Consider the following 18823-nt stretch of genomic DNA (forward strand, 5'->3'; position numbering starts at 1 on the left):
CCTGAATTTAGGGCTATGTAGTTGCCACCAGTGGCTCCTTCTATTCAACAGAACGGTGTTTCTCTATTAAGGGATCACATGTTTAATAACATGTTAAGGTATTTTGTGTTGTTTCTCTAACTTCTAGCATTTCCAAGGAATGATAGTGATAATGTTTAATTAAATGTGACTCATCCGCTCCTAATTGGATGCATGCTTACTGATGCTACATGTGATAAATACGCTATTAGCAACCTCCAAAATGAATGGACTCCACACACATTTGCAAGGCTGGCTTGTGATGTAACTTCCTCTGCTGCAGAGAACGCTATTGACTTCATGCTCTCTATTAAGCATTCATCACGGTCATCAGTGCTCATAATTACATGAACATACATTCAGACTGTTCATCCTCTTTTAACAGTTCCTTTCTGCTTGCATTTCACATAAAGGACCTAGGTTCAAATGACACTTTCATATACTGGAAGCTATAATTAATTCAAAGTTGTACTTAAGATTAAAAATAAAAAGACAAGCTTTGAAAATAGAAGGGCTAATAAGACCTTAGGTGAACTTCGCTAACTGTCCTGGCTGTGGAAATTATCTGACTTTTATCTATAAAAAGAGTAATTGGTGTATTAGTCAGGTTACCTTCAGCTACAAGGAATATACACCCCAATTAAATGTGGCTTTAAAGTATATGTTTCACATGACAAAAATGCCTGAAGTGTGAGTCTAGAATTAATTAACTCAATAGCATGACCAAGAGCCTGGGTTCATCTCAGCTTCCTTCACCATTATCTTCAGCATATTGACTTTGGTCCTCAGAAAAGCCCTTCAGTTGCAAAAAAATTACAATTGCTACAAATATGACATTCATCTCAGCCTTCAGCTACAGAGACTTCGGCCCACATGGGAGTTTACAAAAGACATACAAAGCTTGGAACTCAGGAGTAAAAAAGCAGCCTCCTAAGTATAAGTATGGGATGATAATATCCTACAGACATTATACAAAATAAACATGACTATTTGCATTTATTATAAAAGGAAGGAAACATTATTATAGTTAATATTTAAATTAAAAAACTAAATAATAACCTGGGATCACTATAATGTTTTATCAAACACAAAAATAAAGAATAAATATTCTTCCTATTATATTTTATTAAAACTTGAATATGAGAGAAGAAAAATTATATTGATAAGCCATCTTTTCCATGAGATATAGGACCAAAAGTTTGCATTATGGGTCAGTGATTTTCAGCTTCAAAATTTGTTTTGGAAAGGGGAAGGAAGAGAGAGAAGGAAGAGAAAGAAAGGAAAGGGAAGAGAGGGAGAGAGAAAGAGGAAGAAAAAAAAGAAGGAGAAGGAGAAGAAAGGAAGGTTATTGTTCATAAGACCATCTTTCCCCAACCCTATGACTTTTAAGGGCTGATGTTACACTGGAGTAGAGAGAGGAGGTAAAAGACTATGGTCTTAGAAATTAGTTCTGTCCAAGTAAGTTTGAAGTTCAAAGCGATGCAGAGTGTTAGGCTTGTAATCTAACATCTCATCAATGTAATCCTTGCGTTTTAGATCATTGAAATATTTCGAACTGCAAACAAACTAAGCAGACATTTGAGAGGTGATAGCTAATGTTTGTTTCTATACCCAAAGAAACTAATACTGTGCTTGAAAATGATAGGAATCTTATTGTTTAAATAAGTTATGAGTGAATGAAAGAATGAAATAAAGCATCTGGGCCTGGCACAGACAGTTTGTGGGTTCTAGAGCACCCACACTCCATGGCCTTCATGGGGTAACATCAACACTATGAGCTCCGATTGCGTTCTTTAAGACGCTTTAGGAGTGAATTTATCTAAATAAGTTCCTTTGGGATGTCATTCAGCACTGTATGATGTAGGTTCCATCGACTCTGTGGTTCACAACAGCCGTGCAAAGCTTCCACTGTATTCTCCACTTTTAACTGAGACTGCTACGGAAAAGAGCTGAAACAATGTTCTCAGTCAGCGATGCTGACATTTGGGAACATTAGTCCGGGGCACTACCTTTGTTTCCAAAGAATGAATGCTTCAAATATAGAAGCCAGTAGTTGATGGGTGTAAGGAAAGCTGCTGATTTTTTTTTCACTTGTTTGTTTTAATAAGACAGAGAAAAACAACCTGGGGCTAAGCTGCTGGTCTCCCTAAATTCTTTTCAAAGGTTTTTACTGCCAGTATCCATTTTATACTGTGTTCCAGTAGGTTAAAAGGAGCTAAAAAGTTACCAACAACATTACTTTCACTCTCGTGAATTCTGTGGGTCCATGAAACTCTTAAGTCTGGCATTGTCTCCTGCTGCTGGGCAAGGGTTAAAATCTCTACAAAACCAGATACTGTGCACTAGCTGCAAGAACCGCAAGAATGGGTGCATGATCCTCCTATCCAGGTATCCAAATAAAATGCAGAACTGAAGTCTGCCTTCTTCCCCATCACTCTTAGATTAAAATACCTTCCAGCTAACAAAGATGAAGATGGAGTTCACTGAGAGCATGTGACATTGGAAATTAGGATGATCTGGATTAGGAGGGATGGAGCCTAGAGATGTTATGTTGAAACCCAGGAGAAGGGTATCTTGGTTTACAGGAAATAGCTGTATTTCTAAGTCAATAATACACATATGGAAGACTGTAGATCTTTCAGTTTGGACTACTGATCATTCGTTTGGTTTGTTTTATTGACACTTACAAATTTATGAGAAATGGCTTTTGTCATATTAGAATACCCAAGACCAGCTGGATAGTGGTGGCACATGCCTTTAATCCCAGCACTTGGGAGGCAGAGGCAGGTGGATCTCTCTGAGTCCGAGGCCAGCCTCGTCTACAAGAGCTAGTTCTGGGACAGGCACAAAAGCTACACAGAAACCTTTTCTCAAAACAATAACAACAACAAAATACCTGAGACCCTCAAGGTAATCAATGGCATGTCTCTCCTACAAATATTCTACTGAAAAGTAGTTTCTAGAATGAGTTCCTGCACTAAAAGATTTTATAACTTTTATCTTCTACTGTATTTATGACATAGGAAGATGAAATTATTAGCACTCTAATAGCAAAGCCAGTGAACAAAATATTTGTTTAAGCTAAAATTAGAGTGATTTTATTGAACTCTAATGCATAGAGGAACATATGCTATTTTCTTTCACATCCATTTCAGTTTAATAACCTGGATTTTTCATCTTACAACATCAACTGTAATTTTGTGTCTTTGGGATGATGACTTTAGAGAAGTATGATAGTAATACTTTTTCTTAGCTAAGTATTAATTTCATGTATTTTGGGAGATAATTTTAAGTGAGTTTTAAACTTAAAATTTGTTGCTGGCAAGTAGGACACAGCTTCCCACTTTTAGCTAATAAGAAAAAAATTATCCCCCAAATCAATAGGAGATTGGATGTATAACATTCACTATAGATAGCATAACCCTACAGAAGAGGACCTACTCATTTGATCCTTCAATCCCTTGTACCCTACTAGGAGAATCATTGAAATTCAGGAATTTCTCTCCCAAGCACAAAGAACTACCAAGAAAAGCCTTGAGGTGCTACTCCCTAACATATTGTTTAGGTATGGAAATGACAAAGAATAAGAAGTTATGGATATTTAGTCCTTTAAAAACCATAAAGGTTTTAGAACAATGAACATGAGTGTAAACATGTTTGGACAAAAATTTTAAGAGAACGAAGCATGCAAAAAAAATTTGTTTCATTATTACAGCTCACAAAAGTTTGGCTGCTGAGCCGGGCGGTGGTGGTGCACGCCTTTAATCCCAGCACTCGGGAGGCAGAGGCAGGCGGATCTTTGGGCGTTTGAGGCCAGCCTGGTCTACAAGAGCTAGTTCTGGGATGGGCACCAAAGCTACAAAGAAACCCTGTCTAGAAAAACAAAAACAAACCAAAAAAAAGCAAAAAAAAAAAGTTTGGCTGCTATACATCCCGAAAGTTGAAAGTAGGGTCAACAGAGAACTGAAAAGCTAGATACCACATTGGAAAAATCAAAGTCACAGGCAAGTGACATGAATTTAAAGAAGAAACTATCTTTAATGATGATTTTAGAAGATAGTCTATCGTGGTGACATATAATTGTGGTAACTCAGAACCAGAAATAAGACTGACAGTCCTTTATAAGTGGCACTCAGTGGATCTGACTAAGTGACCAAAGAGACAGAATGACTACCGTCCACATCTAGAGGCAAATCTCTCAAATATTTAAACCCATCAAAAGGAAGAAAAAGCTAGTTGGGTTATTGAAAGTGGTGTTGCTAATCAGTCAAGGTAGAGCAACCATTATAAGGGTGTAGATTTAGATCCTAGAGTCTCTATGACTATGGTCCTCTTCAGCCTTAGAGAGATCAATACACAAGATAAATTAAACAGCTGTCTTCTGTCTTCCTACTGTGCCATATTCAACCAGTAATATTTGGAATCAAATTTTGTCCCCCACAAAAATGTTCCCAATAGCCCCAAGAAGGCTTCTTGGAAAGGCTTCCTGACATGCAATGCCCAGGCAGCATGAGAGATGGACTAAATGACAAGAAAGGTGTTAGAATTCCTGAGAGACATCTCCCTGTCTTTAAGAACAAGTCATATAGAGTTTTCCAAGAAAATATAATTAATCATTTTTTTCTGTGCAGTCTCTGAACCCAAGGAAGACCTGTCAATCTTGTCTCTCTCTGGGCAAAGTTACTAAAGTATGGTTTCTATTAATAACTTTGGCAAACTGCTCATCATCAAAATCAGAAATGTAAAATAGTGCCTTCACATAGATCTTCATAATTTTAGAAATTTCTGCCCTTCCAAAGAAGTCAACGTTTTAAGCCTCGTCTCATCAAGGAGAAGGCCAGGATGACAGAATGGGCATTGTCAGCTTAAGAGCTTAAACTAAAAGTCTGTAGCATTGGTGTTGGTGTCTGGGTGACAGTCATTCCCATTGTGTCTGAGAATCTACCCACCTGCAGGCTGGCAGAGAAATTGGAATCTATTTGTCAGAGCTATTTGAGTTCTTTAAGGTGAGAAAGTGCTAGACAAAGGCCGTTGTTTACAGGCTGTCTATATTCAACAAAGGGATCCTATGAGATGGTGTTGCCAAACACCACATTATTCTCAATCCTGACAACTTCGTTTCAAGGTTATTACTGGTTGAAACTGAAAGGCGTCATTTGGCCAATGGCAACCACGACACTCCCTTGTGACAGGGGAAGCCCATTTCAAGCTTAAGTTGCCCCTGGTTTCCAACATTTATAGTGCATTTCAGTTACTGATTTGATAGGCAACCTTACCATACCAACACAATAAATAAATAAATGTCAAGATTAGTCAGCAACCTTCTCCAATCTCAAGAAAGAAATAAACCAGTAAATAAAATTCATCCACCTTTCCTACTTCCATGTTAAAAGATGCACTACTGTTCTTATGAACAAACATATCCCAATCTTTCAGGGCCCCATTTTCCTGATTTTAACATTTGCTATTTTAACTCGTTGTGAACCAACATGTCATGAGAAGAAAGGGTGAATGTGTTTGAGGGAATAGCAGAAGAAATATAAAAAGTCATTCTAATTCAACAGGTGTTGATTACCTACTAAATGTATGTAACTTCCCAAACTTCCGTATGCACCAGAATATCTTGATGAGTGTGTTTAAAATCAGGGCACAGACCCCAATGTCAGGAGTTTTCATTCCGATGTACTTGAAGGCTTGATTCCCAGCACAGTCCCAGTAGCACATTCTGCTACTGCTGTCTGGGACAGCACTCATGTCTGGGATGTTAGAGCAATGCTTCTCAAGTTGAGCTGCTTGCCAGTGACATGTAGTGTTTCTTAAAAACCAAAGTCATGGAGATTACAGAAGATGGCCTGCAACAGCAAGGGAAATTAATCAACATGATAAAAAGTTGGGTGACAGCCGCAAGGGCTCTCCTTTCAAGAGCAAAGTGAAGTGAGACCCAATACAAGGCAGAATATGAAAAGTCCAGAGTCTGTGCTATAAAAATGACCAGAATCAGAGGAGCTTCCCCTCGTGGGATGAACCGAGTCACTGCAAAGTACCTCAGAAAGTCACTGATTCACTCCTAGAAATAGACATTATCAAGGCAAAAAAAAAAAAAAAAAAGAAGAAGAAAGAAAAAGAAACAGAGGAAAGAGAAAGGTTGTGCATTGTGGGGGAACAACAGAAGAAGAGAGGAGGAATGCCAGAAAAGACGCTCAGGACTGCAAAAGCATCATGGCCAGGCGTGTTTTAAAGAGTCCCGGCAGAGTGCACAGGTAGCGGTTGTTGTCCCAGACCCTCTGTGAACCCCAGTCATGGGAAACACACAGCAAGTATGGCAGGATGCTTTGCTAAAACCCAGCCAGAAAGGTACCAGAAGACTGGAACAGACACAGGTTAGAACTGAATAATATTTAACTATTTGTTTGAATTTTCTTGACCAACATTTTAGTGTTGTCAAGTGACTGTATCATCTTATTCCTTTTGAAATCCATTATATTACTGCAGGTTTTTAAAAGAATCATGTTGCCTTGTTTTTCATGTTTCTTATGTTTTTACTTTAAGACGTGTGAATCTTTATTTGTACATGAACATGATCATTGGTTGAGTTTTTAAATCCTTCTCTCTCTTTCTTTTTTTGGTTTTTTTGAAACAGGGTTTCTCCATGTAGTCATGACTGTCCTGGAACTCACTTTGTAAACAAGGATGGCCTCGAACTCATAGAAATCCACCTGCCTCTGCCTCCAGAGTGCTGGGATCCAAGGCATGCATCACCATCACCTGGCTTCATCATACTTATTACGGTGGAAGTCTTTACACTGCTTAAGATGGGCAAGGCTCTAATAGGACTGAGATGGGGATTGTTTCTCCTTGACTGGGCATCTATCTCATAGTTAAATCCACCAAGTTTGGTCTCCATTACTCCCCTAGAACAGTATCGACAAAAACAATTGCTATCAAAGGGTAAAGTCACTATGAAAATATAGTAATAATTTTTAAGAATCACCCTTTAAGTGCCATTATTTTAGGTAGTAAAGGAATAACAATACCATTGTGTGAACTGTAATTAAAGTTAGTGTTTGTATGAATGGAAAGGGAAAGTCAGAGCAAGCCTAATGAATTGTCTTGGATCTATACAGCAAAAGTAGAGAATGGAACAATGAATAAGGGGGGAAATACAGGCAGGCAGTGCAGCAGCTCTGCCTAAAGAAAGACAGCTTGAAAAATGATGTAAATTCAGGATTTTAAAGTAGAATTCAATAATGAGAAAGAAACAATGACTAAAAAAAAGACAAATTAAAAATTTGAAAGTTTAATGAGTCAAACAATGGGCTCCTGGGGAGCCACCCACACAGACTGGATCAAAGAGAGGACAAGACAGGCAAGGTAGATGAGTCGTGGCAGTTATAGAATGAAAAGTTAATACGTAAGCAAGAAGAGAACATACATGATCTATACTATGCTATGAAAAGGCAAAACCTGTGACCAATGGAAATAGAAAAAGGAGCATTTTAAGCTAAGGGCAGAAATTCTCCAAAAACCAGAAAGAGGTGCCCATCTAAATAAAGGACGCATTTTGCATATGAAACAGATAAAACGAGAAAACATTTTCCTCGTATCATAATACAATTAAAAATACAAAATATACAGAAGAAAGGAAGCATATTGAGTGCCATGAAAGAAAAACATCAAGTCAATTTGAAAGTCCAACAGAAACTTTAAAACCCATCAATCTTCCCATCGGATACTGACGCTGGTCTTGGTGGTCATAAAGGAGGAAGAGCAGATTGAAGCCGGCCTCATGGCAATATAGTCTGCTGTAGAGCATTGGGTCAGATTCATACATGCCTTAAAAAAATAAAAATAAACCCATCAAGCCTTGGAATGTTATATTTCATATTCTGAAAGTTAGTAACTACCAACCCACCTGACTAAATACAGAAAATCTGTCTTTCATAATGAAAGGAGAAGTAAACATTTCCATGCTAACAATCAGTTAAAGAAACTTGTGGTATTACTATGACAGCTCTAGACATAAGCCCCAGAGAAAGAATCCTTCAGTCTGAGATCAGCACACCAAGGAGACCACGTTAGAAAGTTCGCCAAGAAGGAATAAGGAAATACCAAACACTATACAATCAGGAAAATAATAGAAATAAATATGTATTTACCGCAATAATCCTAAATATTAATGATCTCCACATAGCAATCAAGAGACACAGATGAGCAGTTCAGATTAAAGCACAGAGCACAGCCATGCGCTCTCTCTAAGAAACACATCACACCATCAAAGACAGATGCAAGCTTAGAATGAAAGGATACAAAAAGTACTCCAAGGGCATGGATCCAGGAAACAAAACAGATGCCTTCTAGCATCTGGTAAACTTCACTTCATGCCAACGTTAGTGGAGATGAAAATTTAGTGATCAATACATCAAGAAGATATTACATTTCTAAACATATAAACACTGAACATGGGTGTACCAGCTTCCTAAAATAAGCACCACTCTATATAAAGGCATGGATTAATCTGCCATAACAATATTGCTGACCACAATGCCTGATTTTTAGTAATTGACAGGCCTTCTTAACCACTGCCACCACTGACAATAATGACAGATTAAACTAAGTTAAAAATACAGAAGAAAAATAGGGACATATTGAGTTAAATTATATCATAGATTAAATAGACCTAGCAGATGACAGTTCATCAAAACACATTTTTCTCCACAAGTCATAGAACTTTTTGTAAAATAAATCATATAACCATGCACAAAATAAATCTTAAATGCAGGAAAACTGAAATAATTTCCTGTGTTCTACCTGACCACAGTGGAATAAAACTATAAATCAACAGAGGAGGAATTACAGAATATACAGGAAGTCATAGGAATGAAATAACACACTACAAGATGATGCAAAGGTCAAAGAATTCAAGAAGTCAATGAGAACAGATCCCTAGAATATAAAGAAAATAAAAAAGCAATATATAAAATACAATAAAAATAGATCTGAGAAAGGTGCTTATAGACATAAATGCTTTTATTAAAAAAATATCTGAGCAATCTTAAATAATATCTATGTACCCTAGGGTCTTGGACAAATAAGAACAAACCAAATCCCAAGTCAGTAGACAGAAACAAATAATTAAAACCACTGCAACATTAATGAAATAGAAACAAAAAACAAATACCAAAACAAACAAATCCACAAAGCTTAAGAAAAAAAAAAACCAAAGAACTGTTTTTGGTTTTGTTTTGTTTTTTAATTAGACTGGCAAACCCTTAGCCAAACTTAGAGGAAGAGACTTCTCAACCAAATTAGTAATGGAAGGGGAAACATTATAAAACATATCAGTGGACTTTAGAAAATTGTTAGGGTATACCCTAAAATCTTTGATTCCACTCACCTGGAAAAGCCTGAAAGAAATGTTTGCATTTTAAATGCATATCAAAATTAAAGCAACATGAGATAAACAACTTAAACAGATCTAAAACAAGGAACATGATTGAAGTAGTGATAAAAATAATCTGCCAACTAAAAATGCCCGGGCGCAGATGCGTTACTGCAGAATGCTCCCTAATATGCAAAGAAATTCTTCTCAAATTATTCCATAAAATAAAGACAACGGAATGTCACTGAAAGAACTCTTTTATGAAGACTTGGTGCTAAAAACAGATAAAGCCACACAAAGATGAAAATTATAGGTCAATTTCTTGTATGAATATAAATAAAAAATTCTTAATAAAATAGATTTGAACTGAGCTCAAGAACACATCCAAAAGACGATTCACACAATGAAAAATTAAACTTTTGCAACTCTATAAATGTAATCTTTCATGTAAGTGGACTAAAAGACAGCATCATTTAACACCTTAACAGGTGTGGAGAATGTTATGACAAAATCAATATACCTTCACAGAAAGAGCGCCAAGAAAGCAGCCATAGGGACAATGTGTCTTAACCCAAAGACTTCATACAACACAGCTGTAAAAAAAAATGATAACAATTGAAGGAAAGCTCAGAAGATTTCCACTGAAACCTAGAATAAGTCAGCATCCCTGTTCTCTTTACCAGAATAGTGCTTGGTGTCTTGGCCAAAGCAGGATTCCTGAGTGGGAAATAAAAGGGAAAGAAGGGAGCCAGAGAATCCAAATTTGAGACTGATGCAATTCTCTACCTCAGAGGTTCTCACCAAAACTAGAAAACTTGTACATCTGGTAAACACTTTCAGCAAAGTGACATGATACTAAAAGCATATGCAAGTCTTTACGTCAATAACAACTTGGTGGAGAAAGAAATCAGAACTACAATCTCATTCCTAATTTCTTACCCAAAGAAAACTGTCTTTGGGAGAACATAACCAAGAACATTAAAGAACTCTACAATGAAAACTTTATTTCCCCTTCCCAGAGAGATTCAAGTGTCTCCCCTTGAAGCCCTTTGCTACCTAGTCTCCCTGGGTCTGGGGACTATAGCAAGGTTGTCCTTTATTTTACAGCTAATGCCTACTTATGAGTGAGGACTTATGTTTGTTTGACTGTGTCTGGGTTACCTCACTCAGAAGGATTTTTTTTCAAGTTCCATCCAGTTTTGTGAGTGGACTAAGTGTGGGAAGAATGGGAACACAATCAGGTTGGGGGGGGGGGTGGAGTACTAAAAGAGATGACAGGAAGGGGGCGCATTTCAGGGTCAGGTAGAAACCTGCTACAATGGATGTCCCAGGAATCTACAAGGATTACCTCAGTGAAGACTCCTAGCAATAGTGGATATATAGCCTGAAGTGGCCACTTTCTGTGACCAGGCAAGACTTCCACTATTGGGACAGTAACCCAGAAATATAACCTTCAACCTGCCAATGGGATGTTCAGGGGTAAGTGTGGCTTAGAGATTGAGTGGTCAACCAATGACTGGTCTAACCCAAGACCCATGTCATGAGAGTAAGCCCACCCCTGAAACTGCCTGGGGTACTAGGACCTACAGGCTGGATGACCCAGAGACCTAGAATAGAACCAAATACAGCTGGAGGGAAAAAAATGTCTATGTAATAGTGCATAATAATATTCTGCTATACTAATAGATTAGTGCCTAGCCCAATGGTCATCAGAAAGGCTTTATCCAGGAACTAATGGAAATAGAGATAGAAACCCTCAGCCAGATATTAAGCTGAGCTTGGGGAATCCTGCTGAATAGAGGGAGAAACGATTGTAGGAACCAGAGGGGCCAAGAATATCACAAGAAAAAAACACAGAATCAACTAACCTGGTCTCATAGCGGATCACAGAGACTGAATCAACAACAAGGGAGCCTGACCTAGGTCCTCTGCATAATATGGGATAGTTGAGTAGCTTGGTTTTCTTGTGGGACTCACGGCAGTGGGAGCAGAGAGTCGCTGACTCTTTTTCTTCTTTTTGGGATCCTACTCCTCATACTGGGTCACCTCACCAAGCCTTAATACAAGGGGAGGTCCTCAGTCTTACTGCAACTTGATGTATCATGCTTTGTTGATATCCATGGGAGGCCTGCCTTTTCTAAATAGAAATGGAGAAGGAGTGGAGGGAACAGGGGGAGTAGAGTGGACGGACTGGGAGGAGGGGAGGGGAAATTGTGGTCAGAATATTAAATAAATTTAAATAAAATTTCCATAACCTCAGAAAAATACTAAAGAAAACTTCAAAACACTGAAGATATTAAACAAAACTATAAAAGACAAAGGGCTTCTCAAGTTCATTGATTGAAATAATTAACATTTTATAAATGGCTGCATTGAAAAATCTATAATCTGTAGATAAAATGCTTTCCCCATAAAATATCTGTTTCCCCATAAAATACCCAAATTGAGAAAAAACAACCTTAAAATTCATGTAAAGCTTAGAAGGCCACAGACACCCAAAACAAAACTGATCAAAAAGAATGCTTGAGGTAGAACCTTACCCGATTACATATTTTACTATCAAGCCATATAAATAAAACAGCACAAAATGGCACAAATCAAGACACCAAATCAATGGGATGGAACAAAGAATTCAGGTAACCATTCACAGAACTGCAGTTGCTGTATTTTTGACAAAAACACTATAACCTTTCCAGTAGCTGTGAAAAAATATCCAACCACAGCAAATTAAACAAAGAAAAGACTATTTGGACTCATAGTATGAAGGTACAGTTCAGGGTGGGAAGGAAGCATGGTAGCATAAGTGTGACATGGCTCAGTACATTGTGTCCAAGTCAAGAGAAGATAGAGAAAGGGAGAGAGGAATTCCGGTTTTCAACTATCTCCTTTTTATCCCATCCGGGAACCCAGCCCATGGAACTGTGTCACCCACACTTAGGATGGGTCTTCCCACCTCATTGAACCCTCTGAAAAATCCCTCATAGACATTCCCAGAAGTTTGTCTCCTAAGTGGCTCTAGATCCCGTCAAGTTGACAATCTATATTAGCTACCATGGATGCTGAAAATACACGTTAGAGAGAAGATAGGCCCTTTAATAAACGTGTTGTAAAAAGTAGATTTCTAGGAGTACAAGAAAAAAAATAGGTTCTCATCTTCTACCCTGTATGGGACTCCACTCCAAATGGACCAAAAACCTCAATATGGAACCTAAAACTCAAAAACTGTTATAAGAAAAAAAAAGGAGAAATCTTCATTATATAGACATAAGACAGCACATTCTGAATAGAGCTCTAGTTGCTTAGAAATAATGGCAGCAATTCTCCAGGGGGATTCATGACATTAAGAAGTTCTTCACAGCAAACTGTTAATCAGGTGACAACAGTCTATGAGACTGGAGAAAACCTTTCCATCTCTCTATATGTAGAAGAAGAGTAATATCTAACACACACAAAGGGCTGAAATAACTAAGCAACAAGAACTCAAGCAGCCCATCCATAAGTACACAGATGAAACAGACACATCATGAAAGATGAAGCACAAGTGGCCAAGAACTCCATGATAAAATGTTCAATCTCACTGTCCATGAACGACAAGCACATTTAAAGGAAAGTGTCATTCTTGTGTGACCTCAGTTAGACTAGTGATCACTGAAAAACCAGCAAATGCTGGCATGGATGCTACCAGAAGGAAACCCATACACACTGCTGGTGGGAATGGAAGCTGGTATAACTACTAAGAAAATCAGTCCAGTAACAATTATATGAGCTCCACCAAGTGGTGCTAGACCTATATGAGTGAAAGGGTCTTCTTATCTGGGCACATCTTCGACAGCCACACGGTTCAGGGGTCTGACCTCCCCTTCATAATAACCCCACTGTGTATGTGAAACTGTTAGGAATCCAGTTTTGCCTCTAAAGGCTCGTGTCAGCCTAGCTGCATCTTAATCTTCAGCAAAAGCTCTAAGGATCTCAAGTATCAGGGCGACGAGTTCTCTTCCTGTGAGGCACACTTTCCCTACCATTTAGCTTGATTGAAAACTTGCCTAACTTTCCCTCAAGATTCTCCTCATCCATTGCTCTGGGAGGAGTCCCAGCCTTGCCTGTTTGTTTAAATATGGAAGTGTTTTTTTTCAGTTTGCTGGTTCTAGGGGGACCTGTTGGTAATAGGAATGGAGTAGGAATGAGATATCTTGAAGCTGAAGAAGCAGCAGGCTTGTGCAAAAATATTGCAGGAAGGTCATAAAAAAAATGTACTTTTCGATGAGTTGGAAGAAGTCCCAGAGAAAAGGGAAAGAGACCCCATGATAGAACAGTCCTTGCTAAAGGTTCTCATTTTGTCTTGAGCTTCTGTAAGCCAATGATCCCTGTGGTTCCAGAAAACAGAAAGTTTTTCTTGAATAAATCCATCCAGGTTGTTAGGCTCAATTAAATTATTACTCTGGGGAAAACAGAGCATTGATAAGAAAAGGGGGGAAGGGCAATTAATCTGGTAGGGTTTACAGTGTGTAGAACTCAGCGAATTTCAAAAGCTGAAGTTAGCAAACAGGATCTGTGAATTGACAGGGAACAAAATTATTGCATTAGAAATCAATTAAAGGGGGGCGGCTCCAGAATAATCAACCCCAAGTTTCCAAGCTGAGTAATTCCTGGCTTTCAAAGCTGAAGCCCTGTGTGGGAGGTCTCTGTTATTCAGAACACTTTTATTCTCTAGACAGAAATAATTTCCCTCAATTTTGACTCTGTGGTGTTATATTAATAGTGAAAATGATCCCTCAAAATCTGTGTCCTCTAGGACTGGGACTACGTCTTAGTGCTCGAGTGCATACCTAGCATGTACAAGGTCCTGGGTTTAATCCCAGACACCATACAAAGCATTTTTAAATGTTCATGTCCTCTCAAGAATTAGAACAGTTGTTATGTTTTAAGGAATTTGTCTTAAGTTTATGTATACAAGACATTCCTACTGAGAACTATGAGCAAGGTTGTTGACCATATAAAACAAAAGGTGGTAAAGATCAGTAGACTACATACATATCCAACTGGTCTGCCCTGGGCAGGCTAAACAGTTATGTAAAATCTAGATATGCAATAAGATTTAAACAAGTTATAATGTTATAAAACCCTAACAATAAAAGCATCAAATTGCATTGGTTAGAGGAATCCAGATGCAGAGCCTCAAGTTAGAGACAAAGAGTGACCCAAGAACTGGGAAGGGCTCCCAAAGCTTCGAATCAATAAATAATGAGATTCAGAACACTTAAAGTCTGCACCATTTTTCATGAATCTAGCACTTAATAAGTACTTGTAGAACATTATTGATTATCTCTGTACTTTGTAATGGAATTGAGGTTTGTGGCGTCTTTGTTTCCCTTTGACTATTGTCCCTTTTCCTCCAGCCACACGTTTATCAGTCTATTTAAATATGCATTATTACAAAACTCCTTTGAAATGGTGTTAACAACCCAGATACTAGAAACAAAGCCTTTACACAATCCGAAGAGGATATCATTTTCTCGGTTTCATTTATGTTTTCAGTTTTGATATGTTCTTACAATTTCTTTCTTTAATTTAAGAAATGAGTGCAACTTTGCTTTTGTAAAGTAGAGCTTGATCTACTGAAAAATTATTCTGGCATTTTAAGCTATTTAAAGTGTTTTTTTTTTGTATCACCATGCTTTAAAACAAAACAAAACATTATCTTAAGTGAAAGACATACAGGAAAACTAGGGCAATGAGAAAAGTTAATAGAAAAGGTTTTATTCCACTCTGTTGAATAATTGAAGGTAAGATGTATATGAGTATATGCTAAGACCTTAGTGAGACCTCATCTTTCACATAGTGGGACCAGCAGTGCATCACAGATAGAGAAGCATGGGAAGTTTTAACTGGCTATGTGACTCAGGGTCATTGCATATTTCATCACCATCTATTCATATGCCTAGGGATTGGAGAAATCACATCAGAACTCACGACAGCCTCTATAGGACACTAGAGAAAAACACTCTCAGTCTCAAAGATTCATCCAATTAGATGTAGCAGTCGAGATGCTGAATGAGAATTCTTTGTCTTTACTAGCAGACTTGTGTCGCTAAACTTGCTCAAATTTAAATTTGAGCCAGGCAGTGGTGGTACACACCTTTAATCCCAGCACTCAAGAGGCAGAGACAGGAGGATCTCTGTGAGTTCAGGCCAGCCCGGTCTACAAGAGCTAGTTCCAGGAAGACTAGGACTGTTACACAGAGAAACCCTGTCTTGAAAAACTAAAAAATTAATTTGAAAAAAAAATCCTATCAAATAGAGCATTTTCCTTCATTGTCCAAAGAAAAACAAGTAGTAAAGAGAAACATATTGAGAGATGGGCACAATGTCATAGAAAAACAAAAAGTTGAGTAAGCACGGCCTCTCTCTGAAAACTTCTTTCTATACTCTAACTTGTACTTAAGAAACAAGCGACACTATTAAAACTTAGCCATGAAAATAGACGTATCTGTGAACTTGGATAAGAAGGGAAGAAAGAGAAGCCAAATTTCCAATTATTTTAAAATATAAGATATTATATTTGTTATTTTAAGAAGTACTCGAGAGGCAGAGGTAGGTAGATATCTGTGAGCTCCAGGCTAGCTTGGTCTGCAAAGTGGATTCCAGGACAGCCAGAGTTGTTACACAGAGAAACCCTGTCTCAAATAACCAAAAGAGAAAAAGACAAACAAACAAACAAACAAAAATTACCCTAAACCAAAAAACAAACAAAACCAAAAACCAAACAATAACAACTAAAACACAATCCAAAACTTGGCCGTGACCACACTGATGAAGCTCCAGGTAGTGATTGGTAGTCAAAATAAAAGCAATCAACAAGCTGGATGCTAATGTCTCTATCCCACTGTTATTCCATGATACGTTTGTAGTGTCTATTAATTGTTTAGCTGATGCTATCAAACATCTAACAAAAAACTTACATTAAAAAAACTCTAGGTAAGGATGTAACTGGTAAAATCTCACACCTCTTTCCATTTTGCGTTTCGAGGCTCAAAAAATTTCCTCTGCCTTATTATTTCTATGTTACTAAGTTTGCCTTCAATTATGAGAGACAACGTAAGCTAATGGAATTTGAGAATGGCAGTTTGCTGCTGAACTGGGAAAATTAATTTTGCTCATTTGAAACAAAAAATGACAAAATGTAATAGAACTTTGGAAGTGTCTGGAGAATGTGAGTCATTAGATTCTTGTTTCCCAGCCTGACTGGTTTCAATCTCATTTTCAGAGAGTCAGATTTATAATCTGAGGAGAGAGAAGTGAGAATGGAGAAGGTAAAAAATGCCAATAAACATTAGAATAGAGTCATAATTAATTTTCGCCATCTCAATTATTCTCCCAATTCTTATGGCTTTAAGGCAAAGAAAATTTTAATAAGTGCCATTTCCCAAAACCTTGAATAACCAATAAGCACACATCACTCGTGTCCGTTTCTCATCTTCTATTCTGTGGAACAAAGTGACTTTCAGAAGCTGGGAAATGCGTAATTACACAGGCAGGGGTTGGTGGCCTTTGATCATAATTACAGCTCTTTATCCATCCATCACTTGTTGCTGGAGGACTAGTCCTTGGGAGCCCTTTAAAGGAGCTGGGAACCCTGTCAAAGACACATTTGAGCTTCAAAACAGCTCATCCGAAACCTAGCTTTCTTGGCCTGAAACACACATAGAAATTGTCACGTTAATCTTACAGTCCATTTGCCTTTTAAGTAAGTGACACCATGAAGTCTTTCTCTAGGAAGACACATCCTGAGGGACATTTATTTTGGCTTCTTTTCGGGGAACTGGGTCTAAGTTTCTTGTTCTTAGGTCGTGGTGTCCAAACAAGGGAGGCATTGGAAGTACTTGATAAAAATGTTGATCTGGCATTCCCTTTATTTATGCTCCATTTCTCTATCTCAAATCTCAGATGAGTGAGGAGCCTCAGAGCACAGAGAGCTGCTTCTTCAAGTGTGACCTGGTGGTTCCGCAAATCAGATCATTTCTGTTTATTACACAATTTCAGGACTCCAGCCAAACCTGCCAATCGCAGCCCCCAAGCATGGATGGGGCATTTGTCTCTGTACTAGGAAGAATCAGAAGTAACCATGTACACTTGGGCTCCAGAGTCTTAGGGATATTGTCAAGAAGTCGAGTTCGGCTTCACATAAAACAATCCGACACATGTTAACCAACACGATTAACAAAAATCACTACTCCAATTTGCTCCCTCTCTCAAATGGCTGCTTCCAGTCCTGCCCCTTGGCAGCCTTTCCAGCACCCTGAAACACAAGTGATTGGGGTGTTATTCTAACTAGCTGACACACAGGTCATTCTGCCTGAGGTAACCTGAAAAACACCAGTGCATCTCGTTCATCGTCTCCTTTCCTGACTCTACCATAAGCACTGTCACACAGAGAATATTTTTTAGTCCAATAACTAAAGCAAGACATAGTTTGTTTCTGTACGGTTTGGGGATACAAATCCTGTGCTCGGCAGATTCATTTTTTATTGCTGCTGTAATAAGTACCACCTACTTAGTGGTGGAAATCACCCTCCTTTATTACGTTACAGTTTGGCAGGTCAGAGGCCTTACACAATGGCTGAAACCAAGCAAGGGGTTGTCAGGGCTCCTTCCCTCTGGAGAAGAATTCATTTCCTTATTTTCCAGGCCTCTGGACGCTGCTCATCTATCTTGCCTCATGACTCTTTCCCCTTCAAAGCCTCCAATCAGCTATGTTATGCTGTCTTTTTCATATTCAATCATTTTTGACTCTTCTATCATTAAAGACTCTTGTGATAGCACTGTACATATATAGATAAACCACATTAATCTCTTTCAAAGTTGGCTAACTAGGATCTTTAATTAGTAGCCATCCAGAGATTGGGATGTAGCTTCCCCTGGGGGGCATCATGCTGCCCCCTCATCTTCCACCTTCCAAATGGATCGGATAATATACTGAGTGATCCTTAAACTAGGATTTTATATGTGAATCTAATAAAATGTTCTTGTCATTAGTACGTATGATGTTGAACCGGAGTTTGGAATTCGGACAAGAGCTTCAAATTTTCATCTTCTTTTTGCTAGTATTTTGATGTGTACCAGCAACTCAGTCTGTCTAGGGTCCATATTACTTAATTCTAAAGTGTAAAAAATTCAGAGACGCGATAATGTTAAGACCTTGAAGGTCTCCATCTTAACTCCCAGGAGCCCTAATTTTGACAATCTAAAGATTTCAAGACCATCATGAGATGATTTTGAAGGTGGTACTGTAGTCCAGATCTTTGGCACACAGTATACACACCCTGCTGACAAATTTCCCCATCCCTAGAACATTCAAATGGGCTAGAATCTCCAAAGCAATAAAGACCATTATAATTGCATTGTGGTAAGAACTTGAAGTAGTTCTTC

The 18823-nt window shown here is 38.2% G+C and overlaps 1 protein-coding gene and 1 non-coding gene across 5 annotated transcripts in view; one reads left to right on the top strand and one right to left on the bottom strand.

The window, feature by feature from the left end:
- Tp63 (tumor protein p63) overlaps positions 1-18823 on the bottom strand; it is a 200386-nt gene that overhangs the window by 176613 nt on the left and 4950 nt on the right. The window lies entirely within an intron of this gene.
- On the top strand, positions 7727-7851 carry LOC142842833 (small nucleolar RNA SNORA61). Its single transcript, XR_012909494.1, has one exon. It is a non-coding gene; the product is annotated as a small nucleolar RNA SNORA61 (small nucleolar RNA).

The sequence above is a fragment of the Microtus pennsylvanicus genome, chromosome 1 (genome assembly GCF_037038515.1).
Source record: "Microtus pennsylvanicus isolate mMicPen1 chromosome 1, mMicPen1.hap1, whole genome shotgun sequence".
NCBI lineage: Eukaryota > Metazoa > Chordata > Mammalia > Rodentia > Cricetidae > Microtus > Microtus pennsylvanicus.